The sequence below is a fragment of the Pongo pygmaeus genome, chromosome 4 (assembly GCF_028885625.2).
Source record: "Pongo pygmaeus isolate AG05252 chromosome 4, NHGRI_mPonPyg2-v2.0_pri, whole genome shotgun sequence".
NCBI lineage: Eukaryota > Metazoa > Chordata > Mammalia > Primates > Hominidae > Pongo > Pongo pygmaeus.
The window spans coordinates 106811756-106826931 of NC_072377.2; the positions used below are offsets into that span (position 1 = coordinate 106811756).

Consider the following 15176-nt stretch of genomic DNA (forward strand, 5'->3'; position numbering starts at 1 on the left):
GGAGGATGGGACTCTGGGAGAAAGAGAGGCGTCTGGGCTGGCGCTGGGGATGAAAGAGGCGCGGTGAACGCACTCAAGCGGTTACCTGCAGACAGGGAGAGACAGTGGCAAATACCTGCCTTCAATTAAACGCATATCAATTTGTGTGTGGGGTCAGTACTGCACATCATCAAGCCTCTTCGGTATAAAACCTTCCTACTGGAACTCTCCAGCCCCGCCCCCACCACCCCACGCGCGGCTCCCTGCTTTCTCCTGCTTTGGGGTGAGGCTGGGGATGTGGGTGGCTCCACAGTTCCCTGCCTGCAGTTTAGGGGCGAAGTGATCGGTGTGTGCGCGCTGGGCACTCTGCGAGTTAAAAAGGTTTAGCAGAAAGGGATGCAGATGGAGGCGGGAAGCCACGCTAAAAAAGGGATACCGACCTCCCTCCTCGGGTCGGAGGTGTGAACTGGGAAGCACTGCGCAGACCTGAGCGAGGTGGCCTGAATCCAGGGGCCGGGCAAGGGGGTGGTGTGAATAGAAATAGCACATTTCCCACCCGTTCAGCCCCGGTGCTCTGCCATCCCTCCAGTTCCAAGCACTCAGCCAGGTCTCCGGGCTGGAGCAAGGGCGGCGGGTCAACGGGTCCTTCCTTCTCTTGGGAAACGTTCTCCTGGCCCGAAGCTGGGCGGAGGGAGAGTCGGACATTTTCCTCTGCCTCTCTCCGGGCAGCTGGCGTGGCCACCTCGCAGGGCTGCTTCTAGGGACACGAGACTCGGGAGGGTCAGAGACTTTCAGGCCGGGCCTTCACTCCCTTCCCCGGGGCACCTGGGCAAGAGTTCCAGCTCTTGGCTACCTCTGGCCCGCACGTGAGTTCAGACACCCAGCACACGCGACCCCCGCAGGGAAACCCGGGGAAGCTGCGCGCAATCGCTGGGGACTCGCCGGGGCTCCAGTTACCAAGCTCCGCGCCCCCTGCGCCCAAAGAGGCAGGGCGGAGCAGAGGCCGCCGGCGTGGAAGAGGCGAGCGCGGGGCTGGCCTGGGAGCCGTCCCCGGGGAAGGACTGAGACCTGCCCCAGGAGTCGAGGGCGAGCGGCGGACCCGGCTGGGCCCCGCGCGCGCCGAGGGGAGGGAGCCCCCGCCACCGGCGCTGCCTCCGCGTGCTCAGCCTGTCCCCGCCCAGGGAGCCGGAGCCTCCAACTAACTCCGCCCGCCGCTCCGCCGCCCGCAGGCTCCGGCTTCCGTCCCGGACAGAGCCCGTGGCCGCGCAGGTTGGTGTCGCTGCCGCCGCCGCCGCCGCCACTGCGAGGCGGTCAGGGCAAGGGTGAGGGTGGGGACGCGGAAGAGGGCCTGGGCTCGGGATCCTGCTGCCACCAATTCCTGGTGCCCCAGGAGGTTGTTGCTTTTTCTCCCGGGCTGCCCGGGTCGGGGGTGGGGGGATGGGGCGGGGATCCAGCGCTGTGGCCAGAGAGGATTTTGGGGACTGAGCTATTCTCGCATTTCCCAAACCTCTCTCACGACCCTTCATCACCATTATTAAGTCCCTGGCCACTTTGTGAGGGGTCGCCCTCCCCTCCGGTCCTTCTCACCTCCGCACTTCTCCTTGTGCCCTCACCCTAGGGGGTACAATTTGTTCATTCGGCTTTTCTGCCCCCAACTTGGAGAACTCTCCGTGACGCCTAGAAAGCCTCCTCGGTTCTCCGCCCGCCCTTCAGTCTAGTTTGGGGAAGTAGAGGCCGCCGCGGAGTAGCAACCTGGGGTGTGGAGTAGGGGCGAGTGCCAGGAAGCAGTGGAAATTCCCTCCCCTCTTTCTTTCCAGTCCTTGCCCAGCTTTGCTCTCTTCCTGCCGTTTTGCCAGCCTCGGAGTGTAAAACGCGGGCGAAGGGCGATCGCCAAGGCAGAATGGGAAGTATCCACCACTTGGGATACTAGTTAAGTCTAGGTTCAGTCACCTTCCCAGCTCTGTGGCCTTGGGACCCCCCCCCATCGGAACCTCTGTGTTGTCATCTGCAAAATATGCGTCAGCTCTGCCTGCCGTTGAGGGTAGTTGTGGGGCTCCCTTGGGATGACTTAGGGTATTACGTGATTTTGAGCACGGTCTCTTGTCTCGTGCAGCTGCCTGATGGCAGCAGGTCCTGTGTTCTGATCGTCTGAGTTCGGGTCCTTTGGCTGAGATGTGATTATCTCTCTGGGTGATTTGGTCAGTAGCTTTGCGGGGCTAAAAAGGCGTGTGTTCCTGGAGCTGGTCATTAGGGTTCAGAGTTGAAATCCTCTCGTCCCCACCAATCCCTGTGTACAAAGCTGTGGACCTTACATCCTGTGCCTTTGTGGTCATAGAAATTCAAGTAGAAGGAAGATCTTATTGGACTTTGTTTGCTTCAGATGTTTTACATTCTTTACAATCGCTTTTCTATTCTAGGTGCAAACTTAAATTTACTGCTAATTCTAATAATCTAGGAAGGATACTTTCATTTTGGTAAAATCAGACATTTAGCTCAAATAACATGTGACATATTGTTTGTAAATTTTCAGTTTATAATCACAGGCACAAAAAAGCATAGTTCATGCCATTCTAGTTACTTTATGAAGCAAGTTAATGGCCTAAAAAATCAGTTTTACAGGAAGTCAGGGCTGCAGTGAACTGTGTTTATACCACTGCACTCCAGCCTGGGTGACAGAGCGAGACCCTGTCTCAAAAATAAATAATCAGCTTTAGAATTGATATTAAATGGTAAGCCCTGTCGTTCCTGCATTCCTGACTTAATAGGCATTTTCATTGCGCGATGCACTCTGCTATATGCTTTAAAGATATAAAGATATAGAGTATGTTCCTTGTCCTAAAGGGCCTTCCAATGTAACTTAAAGACTATGTAGTTTTATTTCATATTTTTATATGAACAGTTTTCTAATGACTATACATGGCAAGTAGAATGAGGTCAAGAATGCATTATCAAAGGCCCTTTAAGATCATCATTTGGCCGGCTCGGTGGCTCACGCCTGTAATCCCAGCACTTTGGGAGGCCGAGGCGGGCAAATCACAAGGTCAGAAGTTCGAGACCAGCCTGGCCGACATGGTGAAATCCCATCTCTACTAAAAATAGAAAAAATTACCTGGGCATAGTGGCAGGCACCTGTAATCCCAGCTACTTGGGAGACTGAGGCAGGAGAATCGCTTGAACCTGGGAGGTGGAGGTTTCAGTGAGCTGAGATCACTCCACACACTCCAGCCCTGGTGACAGAGTGAGACTCTGTCTCAAAAAAACAATAAAACTAAATGAATAAATAGATAAAAAATCATTTGGTGAGTTTACATAATTGGAAGAAATAACAAATTTGCTAAGACATTGCTTTCTAAAATAAAATGCCATGTGCTTCTACTTCATCAAGGTGCACTTGGAAATAAAATGAATTCTGTGTTTTTAGAATGAAAGCTTAGGAAAACATTCTACATATGTATGATGTGCTAATCAAATGTTAAAAGCTATAGAAATTTTAATTCTGACTTCATTCAACAAGTCAGTAAAATTGTGGTTCCCACATACAGTTTTTTTCTCAACTCCTTGAGGAAGGAAATTATAATGCCTAGAAAAAATATACAGAGATTTAATGTAAGATTTTTAATAAGCTAGATCTTAAGGCCTGGTGGGTCCTAAAGTGACTTAAAGTCCTAGTGGGTCCTGAAATGACTCTGGAAATTTGACTTTAAAAGTTACAAGACTTGGTGAGACTGAGTGTGGTGGCTCATGCCTGTAATCCCAACACTTTGAGAGGCTGAGGCGGGAGTATTGCTTGAGTTCAGGAGTTTGAAACCAGCAACATAGTGAGACCTTCTCTCTACAAAAAATATTAAAAGGAAAAAAAAAAGCCAGGTGTGGTGGTGCACGCCGGTAGTCCCCACTACTCAAGAAGCTGAGGAGGGAGGATCTCTTGAAACTGGGAGGTTGAGGCTACAGTGAGCTGTGATCATGCCACCACACTCCAACCCTGTCTCAAAAAAAAAAGACTTAGAATTTTGCTTTTTTTTTTTTTTTTTTTTTTTTGCTTGGGGCAAAGAATGAGCAAGAATTCCACCTGGAAAAGATTGACCAGGGATCTTGACTTTCTGTCTAGGTTGTATTTTGTGTGACTCAGTGACATCTCTGATTCTTTTCCTCCTCCTAGGAAGAATTTATCTATCTGCTATGTGCAGAATGTATTAGGCTTTACATACTGGGCTTTGAGGCTTTGATTGGACTCTCACATTAAGGCATGGCAGGCTGAGGGGCAGCCTGAGGGACATAACGTTAACTTTACACTTGGCTTTATTGTTCCATACCTTTGTTTTTCTATTTGTGAAATGAGATTAAAAATCCTTCTTACTGCCCTGGAAGCCGTGTCATCTGGTATAATAGCCATTAACGCTTCTTGTGTGTATAAGAACTTTCTTTACCATTTGAATGTGAAAGCTAATTATTAAAACCACATAAAAGTAGCTCAAAAGATGGGCTGTGAATAAAGCTGCTCTTGGTGTCATGTGCTCTCAGGTATCCTGGCAGAAATTTCAGTCATCATGTATCCCTACAATTTACTGTAGTGTTGTGGAGAATAAGGCCTTCATCTTATCTGGGGTTGAATGTTTACCTCTCCAAAATGGGAATAATTAAGTACTAACCTGAAAGGACTGTTGTCAGCATTAAATGAGCTAATCCATGTGTGGTTCTTAGCACATTGCCAGTATATAGCTATTACTCTACGACTCAAGTAATTATTTTAGTTTCTCCAGGGTAGGGGGAGATGGGGAAGGAATGGAATTTCAGTGGTCCACATTTTAAAAATAAATACATATATAAAAATACAAATACACTCTTCCCCAATATTTTGAAGTAGCCATTCCTCAGCTAATTTGTTTCATTCATTTATGCAGCAAGTGTTTATTCAGCCCACACTAAATGTTTGGCTTTTTCCTAGGCACTGACATACAATGGTATACAAGACAGTCATAGTCACTTTCTTATGACTGAAAGGTCTAGAGAGGGATGCAGATCTGTAAACAGAGAATTATAAATTTATAAAGAAAATTGTTTAAAAATTATAATGCCATATGATTCATGCCACGATAAGGGTAGTGAAGAGAACCTCAGAAGATATGATAGGATGGCAGGGTCCTGGGTAGGTGAATGTCACACAGTGCATCATCTCATCCTAATTGGGTTGGTGGTGGTGAAGGAAAACTTCCTTGTGGCATGAATACACGAAGACCTGAAGCATGAGTGGTAGTTAGCAGCTGAAGAAGTGGGAAGATTGAAAGAGACCAAAGGGAGCATGATGCCTTAGAATGGAATCAGGCAGAAAATGTTAAACAATACATAGGTAAGAGCAGGAGGGAGAGGTGTGGCAATCTGGAGAATCCAAGCTGTCTAAAGGGAAAAGTAGATACTCAGTTTCAGCCAAGTATTGTCAGGTTGGGATGCAGGCCAAGTGTTGCCAGATGCCTTGATTTCTAAAGAGGAGCTTAAAATTCATATTTTATAAATATGAAATCTCCCAAATATGAAATAGCCCAAATGTTTTAAAAACTATTCTGTGGGCCAAACCAGACAAATCTGTAGTTGGAATTCAACCTAGGGCCACCACTTTGTGACCTCTACATGTAAGAAAATGAGAGGAGTTTAATGTGGCTAAAGGCATAAACCTTAAACGGACAAGCAAGGGAAGTACTGGCTTTGTGGAACTTGCTAAGGAGGGGTGGCCTAATTCTAAGGACAGTGGGTGACATTGAAGACTGAAACAAGATGAGATTTGTGTGACAAGATGCAGTCTAGCTACTATATAGAGAATGAGTGGGAGGAGGCAGTGGTGGAAGAAAGATAACCATTTGGAAGCTTACCGTGGTCATAGGAAGAAATTAAGTGTGGCTAAAAGCAAGGTATTCAAGCAGGCGGGAGATGAGTGGATTTCAGAGATATGTATGATACCCCTATGTTGGGATTCAATTCTCCATTAGTCACTCAGACTTTTGCATGTCTTGTGAGCAAAGGCATTTACTGCTTTCATCCCAGACTCTCTTAAAGACATTTGTATGGTAGGTAGTTTTGGAAGATAGAGGTATTCTTTCCCTCTGAAGCAAAGGGCAGGTAGGTTTTACTGTCCAGTTTAAAAGATTCAAGTACCCTAACCTCAGGGTTCCCCTCTGACAATGCAGATCATCGAGTATCCGCTTCACATCACATGGAGGGAACTGAGTTTCAGGAGATTGGCACAACTATGCTGATACTACTGCTACTGATATTTTTGTGAGTAGTATAGTCCTTTGTTTCTCACCCTAGAATTTTCTGTCTTCTTCCAGCATCCCCATGAAACTGGCACACTGATTTCGTTAGCTTGCAAGTAGGGTGAAAATCTCAGACCCTTAATTATTGAGAGCCACTAGCCACATTGTCTGTTTAAATTTAAGTATAAATTAATTAAAAATGGAATAAGATTTTAAAAATCCATTCCTCAGTTGCACTAGCCACATTTCAAATGCTTAATAGCCATATAAGGCTAATGGCTACTGTACTGGGCAGAGAAGATATAGAAAATTTCCATCATTGCAGGAAGTTTTATTGGACATTGCTGGTTTAAAGCTTCAAATTTTGTTGTGTTGGTGAGTGAGTAGAAACAGTAGAAATTGTTGATTTTGACAGCATAAAAATGATGTTAGGCTTCATGTTAGATTCATAGGAGTCCCTTTAATACAAAGAAAATATTTCTGTTTGGATAACCTATACAGTACTTAGTTCAGGCCTCTTGGGGAAAAGAAAAGTGGAAAAGTATCTACACTGTCAATTTGGAGACTGGGCAGACTGGGACCATGTGACAACAGAAGTTGTACATATAAACGGCGTTACTCAAATCATGTGTGATTGTGAGATTGGGATCTGTGCCCAAAGGAGCTTGAACTGCTGAACACTGTCTTGAGCTTCATCTACTAACCATGCTTAACACAAAAGGACAAGAGTTGCACGTTAACAGTGAGGGTCTGGAGCATAGCCAGTCCAGCAGCACCTAGGCAGTGCCTGCTGCAACTCAGCTGTGCTGGTGTGGTTTCACAGAAAGGATGGAGGACAGGAACAGGATTTCCAGATGGCTCTTGTTCAGGGAATTTAAGAGGATAGCTTCAAGAAAGGAGGGAACTGGACTCAAAAAATGGAAAACATAATACTTTAAAGTACAACTTTAAATGACACCGCAGAATTAAGGAAACAATCAAAGCAGTAGATCTGCTCCCTATCAGATAGGAGAAGCTCATTTTGTGGAGAATGTGGACCACAAGTACTGGGAAGTGAATGCACAAAGAGTAATAGGTCCAGCCAACAGTTGCAGTAACAAAGGACAGTTTTTACCTGCATTGAGTGTACAGTTCACTGCTGCATGTACAACATAAGCAAAACAAAAACAGTGGTAGAAATAAATAAAAGTCAAGTCTGGGGCCCTTATGGAAGAATGATACTACTACCTGCTTTTTCCGTGGCTAAAAATGCCTTATAAATTTCATATCTTGAGAATTTCACTTATTTATGCCAAAGTTTGTTTTAAAATAGTATTCATTTATAGTGCAGTAAAATTTTACTTATATAAAGATTAATTCAAGCTTTTAAAAGTCTGAAGTTTAGAATATTTTAAAGATAGAATTTATTATTTTTAAGCACTTATGTTATCTTTTAGAACTCTTTTGAAGGAAATTTTATGAAGATATTAGTTAATTTTGAATAGCATGATAATTGTTGCATGTAACTGGAGGCTTCTATAGTATTTAAAGAAAACTTTTTGTAGGTTATATGTATGCCTGTTATTTACATTACTAATTACATCAACAAATCCTTATTTTCATAGACATTTCTTTCAAATTCAGTAAATTCTGGGAGAGCCGAGGTCATATGCTATTAGGGTTTGTATAAAGGTAGAGTCCCTTGCATAAAGCAGGCATTTGTTAACTAGTGAGATTTTTCCCCATTTAGTTTAAAAACGTTACTTTGTTAAATGTCTTTTTCTTTTAATTGTGAGTTTTGAAATATTATTTTTGTAGGGGTAGAAAACGCTGGTTATCTCCCCCAAATTCCCCTTCCTCAGCCCCTCTGAATCTGTTAAAGTCACTTGTTCAGTGTGCTTTCATTTTTCCTTTCTCTTTTATTTGCCACAGTTCTTACCTGTGCTTCAGGCTTGTCTTGCCTTGTGCCTCTGTTCTCTTCATATAAACAGCACGAAATTGGAAATATTCATTGTCTGTTGTATTTCTGAAGATCAGAATTTTCCCCAGTTTCATGCTGTCCTTTCTCAGGCAGGGTGTGGTAAGTCATCTTTTGAGAACTGTTTCCAGTAAAACTGGAGTATGCTGTTGAAACTGTTGGTGTGCCCTCTTCAGAAACAAAACCAGGAGACTTGCTGTTTATTGCATGAGTCACTGATGGGTTTCAATGAATGGAAGCAATATTAGATTTTTTTTCATGTTCATCAATGCTACATCTTATTTTAAAAGAAGCCTGAAATAAGGAAATAAAAGTAAGCTAATAAACTCCTTCTTTCCCTGGGGAGAATTTAGAATTATATTGGTTCTAGTGTTTGGGGAATAAAGCAGTAACAATGAGGGTTAAAAAAAATTAGGCCTTGTCCTTTAACCCGTGATACCCTGTAGTGCTCAGAGCTTTCTGGTATGTACATTTTCTCAAGCTGCACATGAGTAACTTTAATCAGGAGCGAAGTGGTTCTTTCTATTATATGCCATTTCCTCTGTGGCCCCTGCCTCACTTAGCTATTACTGTATGCCTAATCGACCAGAGTGAAATGTCTTTAAAACATTTTCCAGGGAACTAAGGACTTTTTGCAGAATTTTTATAATAGAAAATGCCAAGGAGAGGAAAGTTTTAATGGTTTCTCTGCACAGATAAATATTTCCAGAGCAGACTGATGATGAGTCAAGGAGCTGTTAATAGGATATGTAAATGTAACCTTTCACCTAGTTACTGTTACTACCTAAGTCATAACTACCTGGTGTCAGTAAATTGTTTGAACTAGTTCTTGTCTAGTTCCCTAATTAAACAGACTCTCTTGGTCCCATTATTATCCAGTAGATAGTTAGCACTGTTTCAGTTTGCATTGTCCTGGGTTCCTCCACTCTCCTTCTGTTTTAATAATAGCTCTAAGTCCTATTATAGATTTTCACTAATATCTGTGCCTTCAGCTTTACGTCAGTATTAGTGGAAAAATTTTTTATCTATGTATTTGACAGTGACCTCTAGCTCTTGGGTTTCACTTATTCAACAAATATTCATTCAGTGTCAGCCATGTACCTAGCACTATTCTTGACCCCAGAGATCCAATAATGAGCCAAAAATTCCTGGTCTGCATTATCATGGAGTGAAGAGTATAGGAGCAAGACAATCCCTAATAAAATATACACATGACCGCAACAACAACAACAAATAATAATTATGTATAATTACAAGCAGAAGTAAATGCTCTGAATAGAACAGTACAGTTTTGTGGGCTTATATAATAGGAACCTGAGGAAGTGACACTTGATTGACATCTGAAGTATGAGTAGGAGAATGTGAGATAGGGTAGGAAGAAAAGTGTTCCAGAAAGCAGAGAGAACTGCCGTTTGTGCAGAGGCCCTTTACAGAAGGGAACGAATGAAATCAAGTAACTGAGGAAGATCAAGGAGTGAGAAGAGCTACTGTGAGGCTGGACCCCTTGGCTGGGGCCAGTCCACACAGGGTCTTGCTGGCCACGTGAAGAATTTGGTTTTCCTCATAAGAACATAGGAGAGTGTTTTAGGTAGGAGCTGGGGACTTGATGTGATTTGTGTTTTGGTAAGATCATCTGTGGGGGTGTGAGTTGGATTGGGGTGTGAGTGTCAGTGGGGAGAATTTGGGTAGCTCTTGCATTAATTTAATTTGACATGACAGTGTGTACCAGTCTGGTGGTGGATACTGGGAAGTGGCAGTGAAGATGGATCGAAAGTGTTTTGGGGGAAATACCATTAATTGAACTCAGGAATAAGTTGGGGTTTTATTTATTCAACAAATATTTAGTGACTCCCTACTTTATGCTAATCTCTGTGCCAGGCTCTAGGAATAAAACTCTGAACAGTACATAATATGTCCTTGGACTCATGGAGCTTACTTATTAATGGGAGTGACAGATAATCATTAAGTGTAACATATATATATATATATAGAAAACATATATATAATATACAAATATATATATAATTTCAGGTACTATTAAGTCCTGTAAAGAAAAATTAGGCAAATAAGGGAATGGAGAATGATAGCAGAGGGTCCTCTTACACAGGATGGTCAACAAAACCTCTTGAAGAGGTAGCATTTGAGCAAAAACCCAGATGAAGTCGGGGAGCTAACTGTGCAAAGATTCTCTACCAAGCAGAGGTAACAGGTATAAGATATTGAGGCTGGAACAAAGGAACTCTGCCTTTACACCTCCACCACCAAGGAATACCAAGAAGGCCAGTATGTCCAGAGATATGGGGGGTGAGGGAAGAAAAGTTTCAAGAATGTCTTGCTGGTAGCTGAAACTTAAAGCACCTATATGGGGTAATTATCTCCAGTCCTGACCAGTTTTTCAAAGTCCCTTACTATATCAGCTGCAATCCCAGGTTGCTCTGCCACTAAACTGATTTTAACACAGCTACTAGAACAGCTTTCTTTACCACAACAGCAAACCCTGCTCGAAAACTGTCAGTGGTAACTGCTTGTCTATCTTGTCAACGACAACCCCTTCATCAGCCCAGCTAAAAGTCCCCAATCTTACTTCAAACCCACATGCTGTTACAAACCTTTCTGTACTTCTTATTCAGTTGAAGCCTTCCCTCTAATGTTTGTTTAGGCTTTCCACATAATTTATTCTTTTCTTTTTTGGCATTGTTTTTATTCATCATGAAGTCTCTTTTCTTTCTATTGGCCTATTTCCGTCACTTCCTTCAAGAGTTACTTTTTCTACCAGTTTCTTCTGATTTATTCCAGCTTACCTGGATCACAGAACCCCTCAGCCTACTCAGTCTATGTGATGTTATTTTTGTCCTTCTTCCTTGAGTCACTTGAAGAAGCACTACTTTTAAAGTGCCACCTTTGTTCCAAGTTAAAATATTCATGATCGTATTCATTTTTCCTAGAAAAGATTTGGGACCAGTACTTGCCCTGCCATGTATATATGTGACATTGGCCAAAACAGTCAACGTTCAGGTTTCTTGTCAATAAGATGAAGATACCAAGCCTCCCTTCTTTCATTCAGTGTAGTTGTGAAGAAAAAGTGAAGTAAAACATGTACAAAGTGTTTTAAGCAAATGTACGACATTATTTTTAATATTTTAAGTGGGTGTAGTCCATATCCTCATCTAAATTGCAGGTTCTTCACACCATTTCACACAGTGTAGAGTCATGTATGTGTGTGCTGCAGGAACTCTGTGAGGATTCTTAAGCTTCCAGCCACACTATGCAAGCTTGGGCCGACTTCATCTACAACCTGCATATTAGTTTCCTGGGGCTGCTGTAACAAAGTACCACAAACCAGGTGGCTTAAACCACAGAAATGTATTGTCTCAGAGTTCTAAAGCTAGAAGTCCAACATCAGTATATCGGCAAGGTTGGTTCTTTCAGAAGGCTGTGAGAGAGAACCTGTTCTGATAGCCTCAGATGTTCCTTGGCCTATACATGGTTCCTTGTGTCTTCACATCATCTTTCCTGTCTTCCTCTTTGTGTGTCTGTCTCTGTGTCCAAGTTTCCTCTTTTTATAAGGACACAGTAATATTGGATTATGGTCTACCCTAATGTCCTCATCTTAACTAGATCATCTGCAAAGACCCTATTTCCAATTCATCACATTCACAGGTACTGGAAGTTAAGACTTGAACATCTTTTTTTTTTATGGGGACACAACTCAACCCATATCGGCATGATACAATACACATACAAGAAATGGTAATCACAAATGTGGTGAATTAGTTCTGTGTTACTAAATGGTAAATTAGGTGTAGAGCTAGTTTCCCATATGACACAAGGCAGCAGCCCCTAACCTTTTTGGCACCAGGACCGGTTTCATGGAAGACAGTTTTTCCACGGACTGGGGTGGAGGAAGGTTTTGGGGTGATTCAAGTGTATTACATTTATTGTGCACTTTATTGCTATTATTATTCCGTTGTAATATATAATGAAATAATTATACAACTCACCATAATGTAGAATCAGTGGGAACCCTAGCTTGCTTTCCTGCATCTTGACTGTCCCATCTGGGGGTGATGGGAGACAGTGACAGATCGTCAGGCATTAGACTCTCATAAGGAGCCTGCAGCCTAGATCCCTCTCACGTGCAGTTGACGTTAGGGTTCCTGCTCCTATGAGACTCTAATGCCGCAGCTGATCTGACAGGAGGTGGAGCTCAGGTGATAATGTGAGTGATGGGGAGTGGCTGTAAATACAGACAAAGCTTAGCTTGCTTGCCCACTGCTCACCTCTTTGCTGTGCAACCTTGTTTCCAACAGACCAAGGCCAGTATCAGTTTGTGGCCAGGGGGCTGGGAACACCTGATATAAGGAAAAATAAATGAAGTACTTGATAAAAGTTGCATGTGAAATTCTGAACATTCACGTAACTTATTTTAGAATTCAACAACTCCTGTTAATTTTAACTTGGTCTAAATTAGAGTACAGCAGGCCAGCCAAGAGAAGGAGCAAAAGTACTCATTAATTTTTCCTCCAAATTTTAATAGTACATTCAGTTTTTATACTGATATTAGTGAAAAAATATGCAATTCATGTATTTATTCATATAATTTTTATGTGGACTTTTTGTGTGATTTATTTTATTGCTTCAGTTGTGGATTTTTTTTTTTTTTTTTTTTTTTTTTTTTTTTTTTTTTTTTTTTTGGCTATCATGCTCCCCTTTGACTTTCTGTTCTTTCTTTTGTCTTTTCTTTTCTTTTTCCGTAAAATCTAGTTCCTGCAGACCCTTTGACTTTCTGGAAGGCCACATGTGGTTTCATGAAACAGATTGACCTCCCTCTGTTAAACAACCAGAAGGGTTTATGGTTTTTATCTTATTAAATGCCCTAGCCTTTGGTTATAAAAATTTACTTTTCTCTTAGAATTAAAACTTTCTTTAATATTATATACATTTTTTTCTCATCAGTTTTCATTTTGTTTTTATTTTGCATTGCTGTTTTTTGATAGTGCAGAAAAGACTTGGACAAATTTTGAACTGTTGATGTTCAAGAATATATAAGTGCATCTTTTGTGGCGTTTTATCTAGATTTGGCATTAAATTGTCCCGTTTTATCAGATGAGCATGCTTTAATCTTCATCTGGCCTCTTATTCTGGTGTTAGGACAGCCTTTGCTTGATGTTGAAGAAGGTATCTGACTCTGTTGTTTTGCTTCCTTATGTACCTGGCTTGCCAGTTTAAAAGTTTCACCATTTTAAGTTTCCTAACAGAGTGGCACACAGAGCATATTTAAGAAGCCTATTGTAGGAATTCACCCAGATTTAGTGAATAGAAATTGAATACTTGACCTTTATCTAGAAAAGTTGCTGTTTTGTTGTCAACCAGAAGAGCTTTCTTAGTACAGCCGCTATATTCCAAATAGCTAGATTCTTAATTGCTGTACTTTCATTAAATTGCTTCACTATTATTGCTGCATCAAGATTTTCACTAAAGGAAAAACAGCCATAGATCGTTTATTTCTGCTTATTGTTTTTTGTAGAAAAAAATTAAGGAAAAAGACATATTAGATTTCACTGCTGTTGTAGAAATAAATTTCCTCTTGGTGTACTCTCAAGTAGATGTTGGAAAATGAGGCTCACAGAGGTTAAAGTAGTTTGCCCAAAGTCATATAGGTTGTAAGTGCTGGGAGCAGGATTTGAATCCACAGACTCTGGCTTGGGGGCCTGTGTCACTCTGGCAAGCTTGTCATGTGGGAATTAATAAGCTCATCGATGTAATGCCCTTAGAATGGAGACCAGTACACAACAAGCACTCAGTCTACTACTGTGATGACAGTGAGAAAGACTACTGCTAGTTCTATAATTACTATATGTTGTTAACTACTGTTATTACCATTAATATTTTCCCCTCTGATTCATACCTAACCATGTCTTTTAAAAATTTTTCTAATTTTTTTTAATTTTTAATTTTTGTGGATACCTAGTAGGTATATATATTTATGGGGCATATGAGATATTTTGATACAGGCATACCATGTGTAATCATCACATCAGAGTAAAATGGGCATCCATTACCTCACACATTTTTTGTGTGTTACAACCTAATTGTACATTTTTAGTTATTTTAAAATGTATAATTATATTCTCATTGACTATAGTCATCTTGTTGTGCTATCACGTACTAGATCTTACTTATTCTTTCCATTTTTTATGCCCATTAACCATCCCAACTCCCCCTCTAACCTCTCCACTTCCCTTCCCAGTCTCTAGTAACCGTCATTCTACTATCTCCATGAGTTCAATTGTTTGTATTTTTAGTTCTCACAAATAAGTGAGAACATGCAAAGTTTGTCTTTCTGTGCCTGGCTTATTTCACTGAACATAATGACCTCCAATTACATCCATGTTGTTGCAAATGAGAGAATCTCATCCTCTTTTATGGCTAAATAATACTCCATTCTGTATATGTACCATATTTTCTCTGTCCATTGATCTGTTGATGGATACTTAGGTTGTTTCCAAATCTTGGCTATTGTGAACAGTAAATATCAGAGTACAGATACCTCTTCAATATGCTGATTTCATTTCTTTTGGGTATATACCTAGTAGTGGGACATATTTACCCCAAAGAAAGGAAATTACTGAATCTTATGGTAGCTCTAGTTTTTTTGAGGAACCTCCGAACTTCTCCATAGTGGTTGAACTAATTTACATTCCCACCAACAGTGTTCAAAGGTTCCCTTTGTTCCACATCCTCACCAGCATTTGTTACTACATGTCTTTTGGATAAAAGCCATTTTAACTGGGGTGAGATGACATCTCATTGTAGTTTTTATTTGCATTTCTCTGATGATAAATGATGTTGAACGCCTTTTCATATACCTATTTGTCATTTGTATGTCTTCTTTTGAGAAATGTCTATTCAGATCTTTTGCCCATTTTTTAACTGGATTATCAGATTTTTTTTCCAGCAGTGTTGTTGGAGCTCCTTATGTATTCTGGTTA

The 15176-nt window shown here is 41.5% G+C and overlaps 1 protein-coding gene across 49 annotated transcripts in view; it reads left to right on the plus strand.

Moving 5' to 3' along the window:
• The first annotated feature begins 955 nt into the window (after nucleotides 1–955).
• The window catches only part of PAM (peptidylglycine alpha-amidating monooxygenase), a 275240-nt gene continuing 261019 nt past the window's right edge, over nucleotides 956–15176 (plus strand). For 16 of the 49 annotated variants that reach the window (XM_054489041.2, XM_054489038.2, XM_054489040.2 and 13 more), the window contains exon 1: nucleotides 1008–1248. The gene's annotated coding sequence lies outside the window, so the exon portion shown is untranslated. Of the gene's footprint in view, nucleotides 1249–15176 lie in introns of all 49 variants that reach the window. The other 33 variants (XM_063665056.1, XM_063665065.1, XM_063665061.1 and 30 more) reach the window with 10 other exon arrangements.